Source organism: Lepidochelys kempii, chromosome 2 (assembly GCF_965140285.1).
Source record: "Lepidochelys kempii isolate rLepKem1 chromosome 2, rLepKem1.hap1, whole genome shotgun sequence".
In the NCBI taxonomy this organism is placed as follows: Eukaryota; Metazoa; Chordata; order Testudines; family Cheloniidae; genus Lepidochelys; species Lepidochelys kempii.
Window position 1 is genome coordinate 76,637,463 of NC_136381.1, and position 12,863 is coordinate 76,650,325.

General features: G+C 42.8%; 1 pseudogene; it reads left to right on the forward strand.

Moving 5' to 3' along the window:
* The first annotated feature begins 298 nt into the window (after nucleotides 1-298).
* LOC140906114 (maternal DNA replication licensing factor mcm3-like) lies at nucleotides 299-12,720 on the forward strand (annotated as a pseudogene).
* Nucleotides 12,721-12,863: the final 143 nt, after the last annotated feature.

Genomic DNA, 12,863 nt, shown 5'->3' on the forward strand with positions numbered 1-12,863 from the left:
TTACTTTGCCTGGTGGGTCAGCAAGCCCCAATTCATCATTGTGTTAAATCACTGCTCCCAAGAAAATCCTGCTGGAATAGGTATGCATCCATTAGAGGCTAAAACAAATGGTATTTTTTTTAATTACGTGGTCCCTTCAAAAGTCTAGTTTTCATATTTTATACTCTTTTGGTATAACCAATACATCTTCCAGCTCATGTGTGCCTGCATTTGTACTCTGCAAACAAACTGACCCTTTTAAACCAGGAGGACCACCAAGAGCACGCGGAGAGCTCTGTTTATAGATGGTGAGCCAGGAATGAGAGCTGTCAATTATTGCTGTGTTCCAAGGGTGGCTCATGGTGAGGATGTGAACAGCAGAGCCAGCTGTGGGCTGTCAGGGGCAGCCGTGTGGCTGGGAGCACTGGAGCAGCGCCCCGGGGAAACAGGTGTGTAAGCCTAGCTAAAAAGATATTTCTGTCTTTTCCCAGGGAGAAAGCCTGTGTGATTTGCCACCTTGTGTGCTGGGTCCCCGGGCCCCTCGCCCTGGCAGGCTCCCTAGTGGCCTGGAGGAACTTACCTCCCATGGGAACTGCTCTGGTGCTGAGCTCACAGTACAAGGGGTGGCACAGGGAGTCCAAGCCTTGGCACTTAGTAAGGACTCCACTCCCAGGTGAACTGCGTGGATTGCTGCACCTGTCCTGGAAACTCCCCTCAGTTCCTGCCACTCTCTGAGCACAGGGCTAGCGGTGCCGGGGGCGCCTTGAGAAGGGCTGTGGCACAGAGCTGGTTGCAGAGACTTGCTGGGCACCAAGACATTTGTCATGTCAGAAACCACCCTGCCCCACACCGGGCTAGAGCCTGGGTGTCTTGCATTTGGGGCCCCTCTCAATGGCCAGTGAGCACCCGGGGAGTACCTGCTCTAGGGGGATAGCTAACAGCAGGGGCCATGTACTCTCCTCCCAGAAGCCACAGCTGAGGGTCTGTCTTGCGCAGAGGGTGAGTGAGGGTGAGGGCCAGGTGCTGCTCACTAAAGGTGTAGTCCTATGGCTGGCATGGTGGCCCTTGCTGGCTGAGAGGGCTGGAGTCTCCGGCATGGCTGGAGGAGCAGGAGCTGTGAGAGGCTCAGTGCTGCTACCTGGCCTTTCTGGATGATGATGTAGCATTTCCTGGGAGTGAGTCTTTCTGGGGAAAAAGGGTGTCACCTTCGGGCGGGCTAGAATTTACTTCACTGTCCTTCTCCAGTGCCTATAAAAGCCCAACTCCCACAGAAAAGCACATGGAGACCCAGAATTCAGTCACTGAGGATTTTCAGCAAGAATTGCACAGGGTCAACCTCCCAACAACCACCTCCAAAAGCACAAGAGGAATGAACTTAATTCTTACGTACCAACTTTATAAAATCTTATCATGGTAAAGGAACATCGTCATCATTGTAAAACTAAATTTTTATAACATAACATAGCAGCTTTCTAATCTGCAGACAGTATCTTCACAGTTGTATGTGAGGATGTAAACATAAAGAAAACAAATTAAATCTCCACAGAAACACTGTGAGAAGTCACACGGAGTTCCCTGAGGCTGAGTTCATCTGAGTGTCAGCTACAGTCTTTCTATACAGTCAAAAACACTGCAACAACAGCTTCCCTCCACTTGCTTGTAGAAATCTCCAGCTGGAATCCAGGCAGACTCTTCGCCTGGCTGGAATCTCTCAGTTAGGCAAATTAACCAACCACTCAGATTAAGTAGATAAGTTAAAAAAAAAAAAATCCTGATGCAAAGTGCTGCCCTGTCAGGGGAAACCAGCCTGCTTTCTGCTCCTGTGCATCAGCTTCTCCCAGCCCACACAGGCACATAGCCTTTTGTGATACCGCTGCCCTGACTGCTTGCCCTCAACCGAGTCCAGCTCCAGGGAACCTATTGAGCATACCCAAAACTACCACACCCAATTCCAGAAACTTCTGGGTGTGGAGTGCTTATTGTGCATCTGCCTACCAACAATGGCCCAGACACAACTCGTTTCTGCCCCCTCCTACTCTATGCATCTCAAAAAGACATCTCCCTACTAGGCATCTGGGTACAAGAGCAGCAGCTGCTCGTGGACCAGCACTTGGCGTTTGCTACACAGACCCAGCCTTGTTCCTTCACTCCCACTGTCTGTGCCCCTTATGGGTTTTCTGGGGACTGGGCTTGCACAGCCATTTGTTCCCTCGCCCCAGTCCTCTGCTTGGGCAGGGTGTGGCTGTGTGGATGTGGTTACTAGTACCTGGCGTGTTTCCCAGGGTCAGTCAATCACTTACATATAACATTGCACACACAGCTATTTGCAAAGTCCTTTACTGCTGCTGAGCATTATTCTGATGGTCTGGATAGAGGTAAACTCTGAAACTATAGGGCTGAGCACTCAGTTTCCCTGTTTTTTGAGCGTACCCACATCTGAGCATGTAAAATTAACCCTCTTCACCTTCCCCTGCTCCAAGGGGAAACATTGGTTTGTGGGGGGAACAAACCTGTCTCTGCTGCATTGAAGTGTTTCTTTCCCTGGTTCAGAATAAGTCACCCTAAGCTGCTAACTAGCCGTGTGGTGTATACAACTTTGTTTAGAGTTGGTGGCCTCTTCCCTTTGCAATAGTACAAAAAAGCGTTACTGGTGTGATGGTGGCTGTCCTGTTGAAATGAAAACCGCTGAGGTCTGATTTTTTTAACTTTTATCAGATAAAATGACTTGTGTTCTAGTGGACCCTTGTTTCTTTCAATTACTTAAATGTATTAATTTTCAGGAAGACCAAGGGATCTACCATGGCAAAGTCAGAAATGGGACTGGTAAAAATCAACATCACCTAATTGTCAGGATAAATTATCTTAATTGGAAATATGAGGAACGGACAAAGTGGTAAGTAAAAGAATTATTTTATCCAAGCCAACAGTTCTTATTCTTGAAGTTGCAACCTCACTGTTGGTCATGAAACTTTCTAGAGTCCTGTTTTCCACACACAAAGATCAACTATGTAATTGTGTGAATGACTTATTCTCAATCGAATTGAGGAAGAACAGAAGTAAAGGCTAAATAAAAGAGAGCATGCAAAGACCCTCTCAGTAACACTATGCACGAAACACAAAGGACGTGCTTTTCAGATGAACAAAGCAGCTCCTATGGAGTTTAGCTGGATTTGTGGATGCTAAAAATCAAAGGCCCACAATGATAGTTGTCCCTGCATTTAAAGGTACACCACCCAAAAAGTAGAATAAGAACATATTGCATATGTGACACCATTTCTTCCTGTAGTAATATTTTGTTAATAAAGAAATTTTTCTAAGTTCTAACAGTAGGCTTGTATTTATGTCATGGCTGAAGGTGCTTGAAACTAAAGCAACATTTCTCAAACTGGGGGGTCCCAACCCAAAAGGGGGACCCTATTGTATGGGGGTCGTGGTATTGCTACCCTTACTTCTGCGCTGCCTTCAGAGCAGGGTGCCTGGCCAGCAGCCACCACTATCCAGCTGCTCAGCTCTGATGGCAGAGAGGGAAGCAGCAGCTGCTGGCCAGGCACCCAGCACTGAAGGCAATGCTGCTACTAGGAGCAGCACAGAAGTAAGGGTGGCATGGAGTTGGGGGGGGGGGGGTCATAACCAGTGATGAGCTGCCAAAATCTGAAGAACCGGTTCCTTCAGTCGCTCCGGGTCTTTGGCAGCACTTCGGAGACACGTCCTTCACTCGCTCCGGGTCTTCGGCGGCACTGGGGGACCCGCCCCCGATGTGCCGCCGAAGACCCGGGGCGCCGCCGGATGAGTAAAAAGGGATTCTCAAGGGGAGCCTCCCCAGCCAGGAGCTCAGGCGGGCCGGAGAGGATGGTCCTGCAGACCAGAGTTTGCCCAAACCTTTAACAACCGGTTCTAAACTGGCTTCTAAATTTAACAACCGGTTTGCATGAACTGGTGCGAACCGGCTCCAGCTCACCATTGGTCATAACAGCCTGAAATATTTTCAAAGAGGATCCCATCAAAAAGTTTGAGAACCCCTGTAATGCAGTAGCCTGCAGAACACCATCATACTCCTTTTATACTTGTGCATTCTGCTCTGTATAATTAGAAAGACCTACAAGGAAACAAAAAGATTCTGGTTTAAGGCCTCTGAATATGTAGTATGAAATACTCGTTGCTAACTTGTCCTCTTTCTTAATAGATCAAGGTCTCCCTGACTCTGTTTTGTGATATTTGCCTCAGTGGGCTGGATCCTACACCCATTACTCAGACAAAACTCCCACGGAAATCAAACAATCTGGAACCATACAGGAATTCTTAGTGATAAATATCATTTCAGTCAGGAAAATGAGACTCCCCATAAATTACAAAGAGCCCTTCCAATGGAGCTCTGCTCCAATGACATGCTTTATGTATGAGCCATTATTTATTGTTCTGTGTTAACCCTTGCAAGTTGAGTTCTTAAACACGTTTCTAGTTATAGTAATGGAATTATTTGACCTTTTTTTAGGGTTAGTTATAACTCAACTCATCCTCTTTTTAAATACATTGTAAATATTTGGGAGGTATTTATACATAGCTGTATTCCACAATGAGACAGCTTTACTATTTATGTAATGTTTAAAACTGATCATTACATGTTTCAAATGAATGTGAAGGAGTACTCTGTAAAATTGACACGTTATTAAAGGGGTGCTGAAAAGATGGCTAGGCCCACATATTTTGATTTTGTTAAATAAGATTTTACAAGATTGAGCACAAGTAAAAATATTGTCCTTGGCCTCTTTTTAAAAATCAACATACAGGGTTAATAGGATTTAAACATTTCTCCTGCAATAGTGAAAACATTAACATAATACTGTGCTTCTATGTGGTGATAGGAAAATGAAACTGACCTATAAACAGGAAGTGAAACTGGTTAATGTATATGCTCTGTCCAAGCAGAGTGAAGTGGAAAAGGTAAACAAATGTGAAAAGTAGCCTAGATTAAAATGGTAAGGGTTTCTTTAAAATCAAAGTCTAGTCGCACAGGTAAGGATTTCTTGAATGCATTTTTCTTTAACTGTGTCCCTTTGTGATCTTCACTTGGATTTCATTCTGTTTAGTAAGATAAATTCTGTTAATAGCTCAATTTATTTTCTATATTTTCATATATAAAAGTAGAGGGTGACTGGCTAGCCACTAGAGACCAGGGTTCCAATACAATTTTCCTAGGAGTTAAATGAATTTGGGTTTAGGCTTGTTTTCTTGTGATCTGCTACAACAACAAGTCCTCATAAAGTTAAGCTGTTGCTGTTCAGGAAATGGAAGAGGTATATTTAGTTGCGCTATGTTAAGACGACTGTGTAGTTTCTGTCCCTGTACCAACGTGTTTGGCTTTAGCCAGTGCCATCAAATCCCCAAAATGTAAAGGTTTTCAGGATTTTAAAGTAAGACTACTGTAGCAGCTTTCCCTGGTTTAATTATTTTATATTGCAGCTGGTTGATTGATGCATTGCTGATTGCTCTCTGAAAAGCATTAAAAGATTTTGTCGCTTCCATTGATGCAACCTATTCCAAAAAAGTCCAAAGAGTTCAGTGTTGGATTAGAAGGAAACTTTGGAGCAAATCATGTCTCTCCTCATATCCTGTCAGCTCATTTCCTTGGTAGCTTGGTCTGGGTGGAAGGATTTGTGATCAAATGTAATTATTTTGAACGTTTATGTACCTTTTGATTAGGCTTTATTTCCCTGCTGCTTGAAAGGGGTGTATATATAAAAATATAGCCCTCTCCTCCCACCCTTTCTGTGTCACTTGTCATCTTGGGTCCTGATTCTATAATCACACCTGCATAGGCAGGCCCCTCTACTTCTGTGAAACCCTGGCTTTGTGCTGGAAACGGCCCAACTTGATTATCATACACATTGTAAGGAGAGTGATCACTTTAGATAAGCTATTACCAGCAGGAGAGTGGGGTGGGGGGAGGTATTTTTTCATGCTTTGTGTGTATAAAAAGATCTTCTATACTTTCTACAGTATGCATCCGATGAAGTGAGCTGTATCTCACGAAAGCTTATGCTCAAATATATTGGTTCGTCTCTAAGGTGCCACAAGTACTCCTTTTCTTTTTGCGAACACAGACTAACACGGCTGTTGTTCTGGAAACTGATTTGAGTGCGGCTCTGTGCTACTGTAAGAGTTTATCAGCATGGATTCCTTGGATTAGAATCCTTGACTGTAAGCTCATGTGGAAATGGGTGTGTTTGTGGGGCACCTAGCGTTGTGGGGTGGAGATGGGAGGGAATGAATCCTGTCATGTACACATGTGGCTGGTGTAACCTTAGTTCTTATTCAAATAATTTAGCAAAGTGATTCTCGTCCTACTTGTACCATTATGTGCTGTGACTATGACAGTGATGCTCCTCCTTCCCCCTTGTTCTCCTGGGTGGAAAAGTGCAAAGATGTTGCATACCTAGGAACGGAACATTCAGTTTAAAATTTCTGCAAAGGGTGATCATATTAAGTAGCTAAATTATCTTTTTTGGGGGGCAGGGAGGGGCACAGATGAAAGAAGTCATAAAAATGCTCTCAAAACCAGATCTAAATATATTTGGTTGACCATGTCTCTCCAAATTGAAACTACAAATTGAAATGGCCCTCTTAACAATGAATGAATGAATGAGATTTTTAACTTTATGTAGGGAATGACTTAGGTGCATAACAACTTAGTGTTGGGTATATAAACCACAGAAGATCATCTTATATTAATAAAAATATTAAAATAAATGATTTCTTGTAAACATGATTTCAAGTATTGTTACTTCTGTGATTGACGTCTATAATTACTACTAAAACAAAGCCAACGTATGACTTTACTAACTAGACTTCTTGATGACACCTAAAGTTATACAAAGTGTTTGTTGGTGTCCTGCTATAAAAAAAGACACTTGAAAGAAGATATACTGATCTCACAACTCTCAAACACAGCACATGCCACAAACATAAAGTGTGTTGTAAAAATTTTAATTAAAAACTAATAGCATAGCATGCCATCGATGACGATACCTAGTACAATGTCCACCTTTCACAGATGAAGAAAATAATTCTTTAGAAACAGAGTATGGGTTATTCATCTGCAGGGATCAGCAAGTTATCAGTATGCTGGAAATAATAGAATCATAGGGCTGGCAGGGACCTCAAGAGGTCGTCTAGTCCAGGGGTTCTCAACCATTTTCTTTCTGAGCCCCCGTCTCCCATGCTATAAAACTCCACGGCCCACAACAACTGGTTTTCTGCATATACAATAGATTAAAAGCCAGGGCCAGCATTAGGGGGCAGCAAGCAGGGCAATTGCGTGGGGTCCCATGCCACAAGGGGCCCCGCAAAGTTACGTTGCTTGGGCTTTGGCTTCAGCCCCAGGAGTCAGGATCAGGCTTCGGCGTTCTGCCCTGGGCCCCAGTGAGTCTAATGCCCAGACCCGCTCTCCTGTATATTTTGGCGAACCCCCTGAAACCTGCTCGCGGCCGCCCAGGGGATCCCGGACCTTTGGTTGAGAACTGCTGATTTAGTCCAATCCCTTGCTCTTATGGAGGGACTAAGTATTATCTAGACCTTCCTTGATAGATGTTTGCGTAACCAGCTCTTAAAAATCTCCAATGACGGAGATTCCACAGCCAAGCTAGGATATTTGTTCCAGGGCTTAATCGCCTTAACAGGTAGGAAGTTTTTCCTAATGTACAACTTAAACTGCTCTTGCTGCAATTTAAGTCCATTGCATCTAGTCCTATTCTCAGAGATCATGTTTTCTAGACATTTAATCATTTTTGTTGCTTTTCTATGGACTTTCTCCAATTGTCCACATCTTTCCTGAAATGTGGTGCCCGGAACTGGACCTTTAGTTGAGGTCTAATCAGTGCAGAGTAGAGTGGAAGAATTAATTCTCTTGTCTTGCTTACAATACTCCTGCTTATACATCCCAGAGTGATGTTTGCTTTTTTTTGCAACAGTGTTACACTGACTCATATTTATCCTGTCATCCACTATGACCCCCAGATCCCTTTCTGCAGTACTCCTTCCTAGGCAGTCCTTTCCCATTTTGTATGTGTGCAACTAATTGTTCCTTCCTAAGTGGAGTACTTTGCATTTGTCCTTACTGAATTTCATCCTATTTATTTCAGACCATTTCTCTAATTTGTCCAACTCATTTGGAATTTTAATCCTATCCTCCAAATCACTTTCAACCCCTCCCAGCTTGGTATCATCTGCAAACTTTTAAAATGTACTCTCTATGTCATTATCTAAATCACTGATGAAGATATTGAACTGAACTGGACCCAGAACTGCTCCCTGCAGGACCTCACTCGTTATGCCCTTCCAGTTTGACTGTGAACCACTAATAACTACTCTCTGGGAACCGTTTTCCAGCCAGTTATGCACCCACATTAAAGTAGCTCCATCTAGGTTGTATTTCCCTAGTTTCTTTAGGAGAAGGTCATGCGAAACAGTATCAAAAGCCTCACTAAAGTCAAGATATACCATATATACCACTTCCCCCCATCCAAAAGGCCTGTTACCCTTTCAAAGAAAGCTATCAGGTTGGTTTGACGCAATTTGTTCTTGACAAATCCATGCTGACTGTCTTTAGAAGTTTGCAGATTGACTGCTTAATTATGTGCTCCATTATCTTTCCAGATACTGAAGTTAAGCTGACTGACTGTAATTCCCTGGGTTGTCCTTAGTCCGCTTTTTATAGATGGGCACTATATTTGCCCTTTTCCAGTCCTCTGGAATGACTGAAAAAGTACCAGCTGGTCAGCTTCCTCACTCTGTGGATATTATTACTTATGATGATCTGGTGAACATATGTAAACCTGGAGACAGAGTTCAGGTAGTGGGAAATATTACTGCCTCCCATCCAAGAAAGCAAACCTTACCTCTGGCACATTTAGGTAGGAGGTAATTTGTGCTCAATTTAAGTTGTTTTAACTGTGAAATAGAAAACCTTTTTTTTCCTCCATTCCAACAATTCTAAAGAAATATACCAACCCTTTGCAGTCAAGTTTAGGTGTGTGCTCTGCATGAACAACCACTTTATTTATATTTCATTTGGATAACTTGGCAGGAAGCATTTTCTCATTACACCTTTTTAAAAGTAACTTTCTTATATGTTCTTTTCTCAGAAGTAGTTTATAGAGTAAAGAGAACAAATTAAAGAGAGATAACTTTAGAGGCCACAAATCAAGGTGTGTTCCATTGCTTTTATGGTCCAGAAATGCAGCTTGTTTTCAAAATATTTCTTCTGATTTGCAGCATAGCTTAAAAGAGTTGTTTGGTCAGCTGTACATGACTAAGTGCAAGCCTCTTTGAAAACAAATAAAAAACCTGCTTGTCATTCTCTTTCATTTCCCTCAAGTAGAAATCCTCTCCCAAAACTCAAAAATCCATTCTGTAGTTGGGTACCTCTTAAAGCATGGAAAACATGGCTTAATCAGGTTATTTTTGAGGTGGGGAGAATGGGAGGATGGCAGGGAGGAAGAGGGGAGAGAAAAATCCCAAATGCTGGAAAACTATGCTATTCTGATGTTGAGACTTCATTAAATCCTCTTTTTAGGGGAGGATTTCCTTCATTAAGGCATAGTAAAAAGGATAAATCTAATAACCATTTTAAAACCAAGAATTTGATTCTTTGCCCTCTTTTTTTCCCAAGCGGCTCTTGTGTCATGAAGACAATAGTCTTCATTCCAGTATTTGTTTAATAGTTAATTTACGTAATTTTCTTTGCATCTGGGTAAAAAATATCTAGCACAATAAGGCTGGCTAATAATATCAAAACTGATGAGCAAAGAAATAGCACCACATTCTCAGCTGATGGTGTGGCAAAGATCAGGCAATTCTGCAAAGCTCAAACTAAAGTATATTACAAATTGCACTAACAGAGTCTAATGGATAATGAGATTCCATTCTAATGTTGATAATATGCAATTTAAGTGTTTCCTGTTTCTTAAACAGGATATCTTTGACCATTTAAGCAAGTCTTTAGCACCAAGCATTTGTGGCCATGAGTATATTAAAAAAGCCATTTTGTGTATGTTACTTGGAAGTAATGAGAAAGTTCTCAACAATGGGACACGCATTAGAGGAGACATCAATATCTTATTAATAGTAAGAGTATGTAGAGTTAATAGTGCATTGATGAGTTATTTTTATTGTCCCCCTCCTCCTTCTCATGCTAGTGTTGTTATATCGTATTGCATAACGTATTGCATCCATTCATATTGATAAGTGTCAAACAATTATCTTTTTGTTTTAACAAGTGCATCAAAACCTTAATATTTTCTGATATTACCCAGAACATTTCATGTTCCAAAGTAGCTAGGGCAAGTATCTGCATTTCAGTGCATCCCATAGCTATGGCCATGTAGTTTCCTATTTCTAAATTTTTCTTATGCATAAGCCATGTGGTAGCATTAACCCATTGTCAAAGATTCCATCTGGCTTTTAGGTTACCCAGACCAATTCTACATTGGCATGTATTTGTTTTTGTATCAGGCTGTCCTGCAGTCGAGCCAGGGAGCTTAATTTGTTCTTAATAGTTTCCAAATCCACTGAGTTGGCAAGTTCCGCTCCCGCTCCAAACCCATCCAGCATGGTATCCATAATATCTCTTTTAGTTCTGGGGTGAGGCGTATCTGGGAGGGATAATTTGTGCATCCTCATCCAGGCTAACAGTATAGGGAGAGGTTTCAGAGTAGCAGCCGTGTTAGTCTGTATCTGCAAAAAGAAAAGGAGGACTTGTGGCACCTTAGAGACTAACCAATTTATTTCAGCATGAGCTTTCGTGAGCTACAGCTCGCTTCACCGGATAAAAGGGCATACACTTGGGCTCTACTCTTGAGACATTTAATCGTGTCCAATCCACGTCAATTTTTACTTCTACCAGAAGGGGGCTCACCAAGACTTTCACTGGAGTAGTTTGGACCTTAAATAAGGCAGGTTTTGCCATATGTAACGGGGTGTTTCTTATAAACACATGTTCTTTCTCCCATTTCCAGTAACACCCATCAGGGAATGGTATTGCATGTGTGTGACTCGGGCAGTATACTACGATTACTGTTACAAGGGTCCCTGATTTTACGAATTCATCCCATGCATAAGGGAGTGAGGGGTAGTCAGAAAGCATGGCGGTATCTCCCACATACCCTTCTGTTCGTACCCCCACCATCCAATGTTTTTCCTTTCCTACGGGGACTGAAATATTTGCTTGTAGCCCCAGTTCCCCTTCCCCAACATATACCTGAGTTTCCCCTAAAGGTGTTAGTGTAAGATTAGTATTAAAATCAACCCATCTTAAATGTATATCTGGTTGTTGTACTGGGGTCCATGGTACGTTGTCTGTGAGTTGTTATGTATCAGTAAGGCGGTGAGAATTGTTTCACCTTGTCCCAGGTATCCTGGAGCATGGATATCATTGTTATGGATGGGCATGGATGTGCCTGGGTGTATTTTTCCTTTGGGTTTAGGTTGTGTCTTTACCACCGTGATTAGGGTGAATGCTTTGATCCAGACCAAGAACTGACATGCCTGCTGCAGTTCTGTTTTCCATTTCATTCGAAGCATTGTTCTGCCTCTCTTTTTAACTGGCGGTCTAAGCAGCAGTATTCTGTGCCCAACAGTCCTGCAGAAATAAAAACACACCACGTTCACAGCTCCTGGTTTGCAGTTGTTGTTGGGGTGTTGTGTCTGAAAATATAATTACAACGGAACAGAATTAATTGATTTGTGAAACGTGAACCCACTTTAATTTGCTATTTTTGTTTATGCGGTAAATGAGAGGGCTGAGGTGATCAACTATGGAGTAGGGACCGGCCCACTTTGACTCCAGTGTGTGATCCCTTTTGTCCAACTTTAAATACATTACCTGATCCCCTGGCTCCCATAGTAGGGAGTCCCCAGTTTTCTTTTGATCCATCTTTTTATGCATGAGCTCAATGGCTTGGCTCACCCTGTGCTCGAGGGTGGCTTTATCTTCCTGTAACTGTTTTAACCACTGGCCAATGCTCATGAGTTCCAAGCGGATTGTTTGTCTCTGTATCTGCCGCTTGCTTGGAGTTAATGACCAGCCTCACTGCCTGTCCGAAGAGGATCTGGTATGGCTGGATTTTAGTTTTTAGCCTGTTACTGCTGCGGATGGCTGCCAGTATTAGTGGCAGCTTTTCAGGCCAGTTTTTACTGGTATGATCTACAACTTTTCTGAGGGCTTCTTTAATGGTGTGGTTCATTCTTTCCACTTGTCCTGAGGACTGGGGTCTGTATGAGAAGTGGAGTTTGTGTGACACCCCCAAGGCTTTAAGCATTAGGGTAAATATGTCTCCCACAAATGACCCTCCGTTGTCTGAATCAATAATTTCAGGAGTCCCATGTCTGCAAACTACTTCAGAGAACAGCTTTTTAGCAGCAGTGCGAGCGCTATTGTTCCTGGTGGGGAAAGCTTTGACCCTTCCTTCTCTACTCCTTGACAATTTGTCAATGAAGTCAATTTGGATTCTATGCCAGGGACCCAGCCCCCTCTGATGGAGCATTTGGGGCTGGTGTGGGGGGTCGAGCTTTATTTTTGGCGCACTGTACACAATTCCTGACCCACGTTTCTACATCATCTCTCATCCCCCTCCATTCTGTCACTTGCTTTAACCTTCCCAGCGTCCCTTCCACTCCTTCATGCATGAACTGGTGAGCTATATTCACTAGTTCCTGCCTTTCAATTCTTCCTAGGATGCGGACTGATTCTAATACTTTCTGTTCCTGTCTTCAGGTTACTGCTGCTATCCCTTCATAATCTCTGGCTATAGTGTTGACACGGTTATTCCATACAGTTTCAACTGCCGAGCCTTTCACATGTGCCTTTACTTGTTTGATTTTTAACTGGT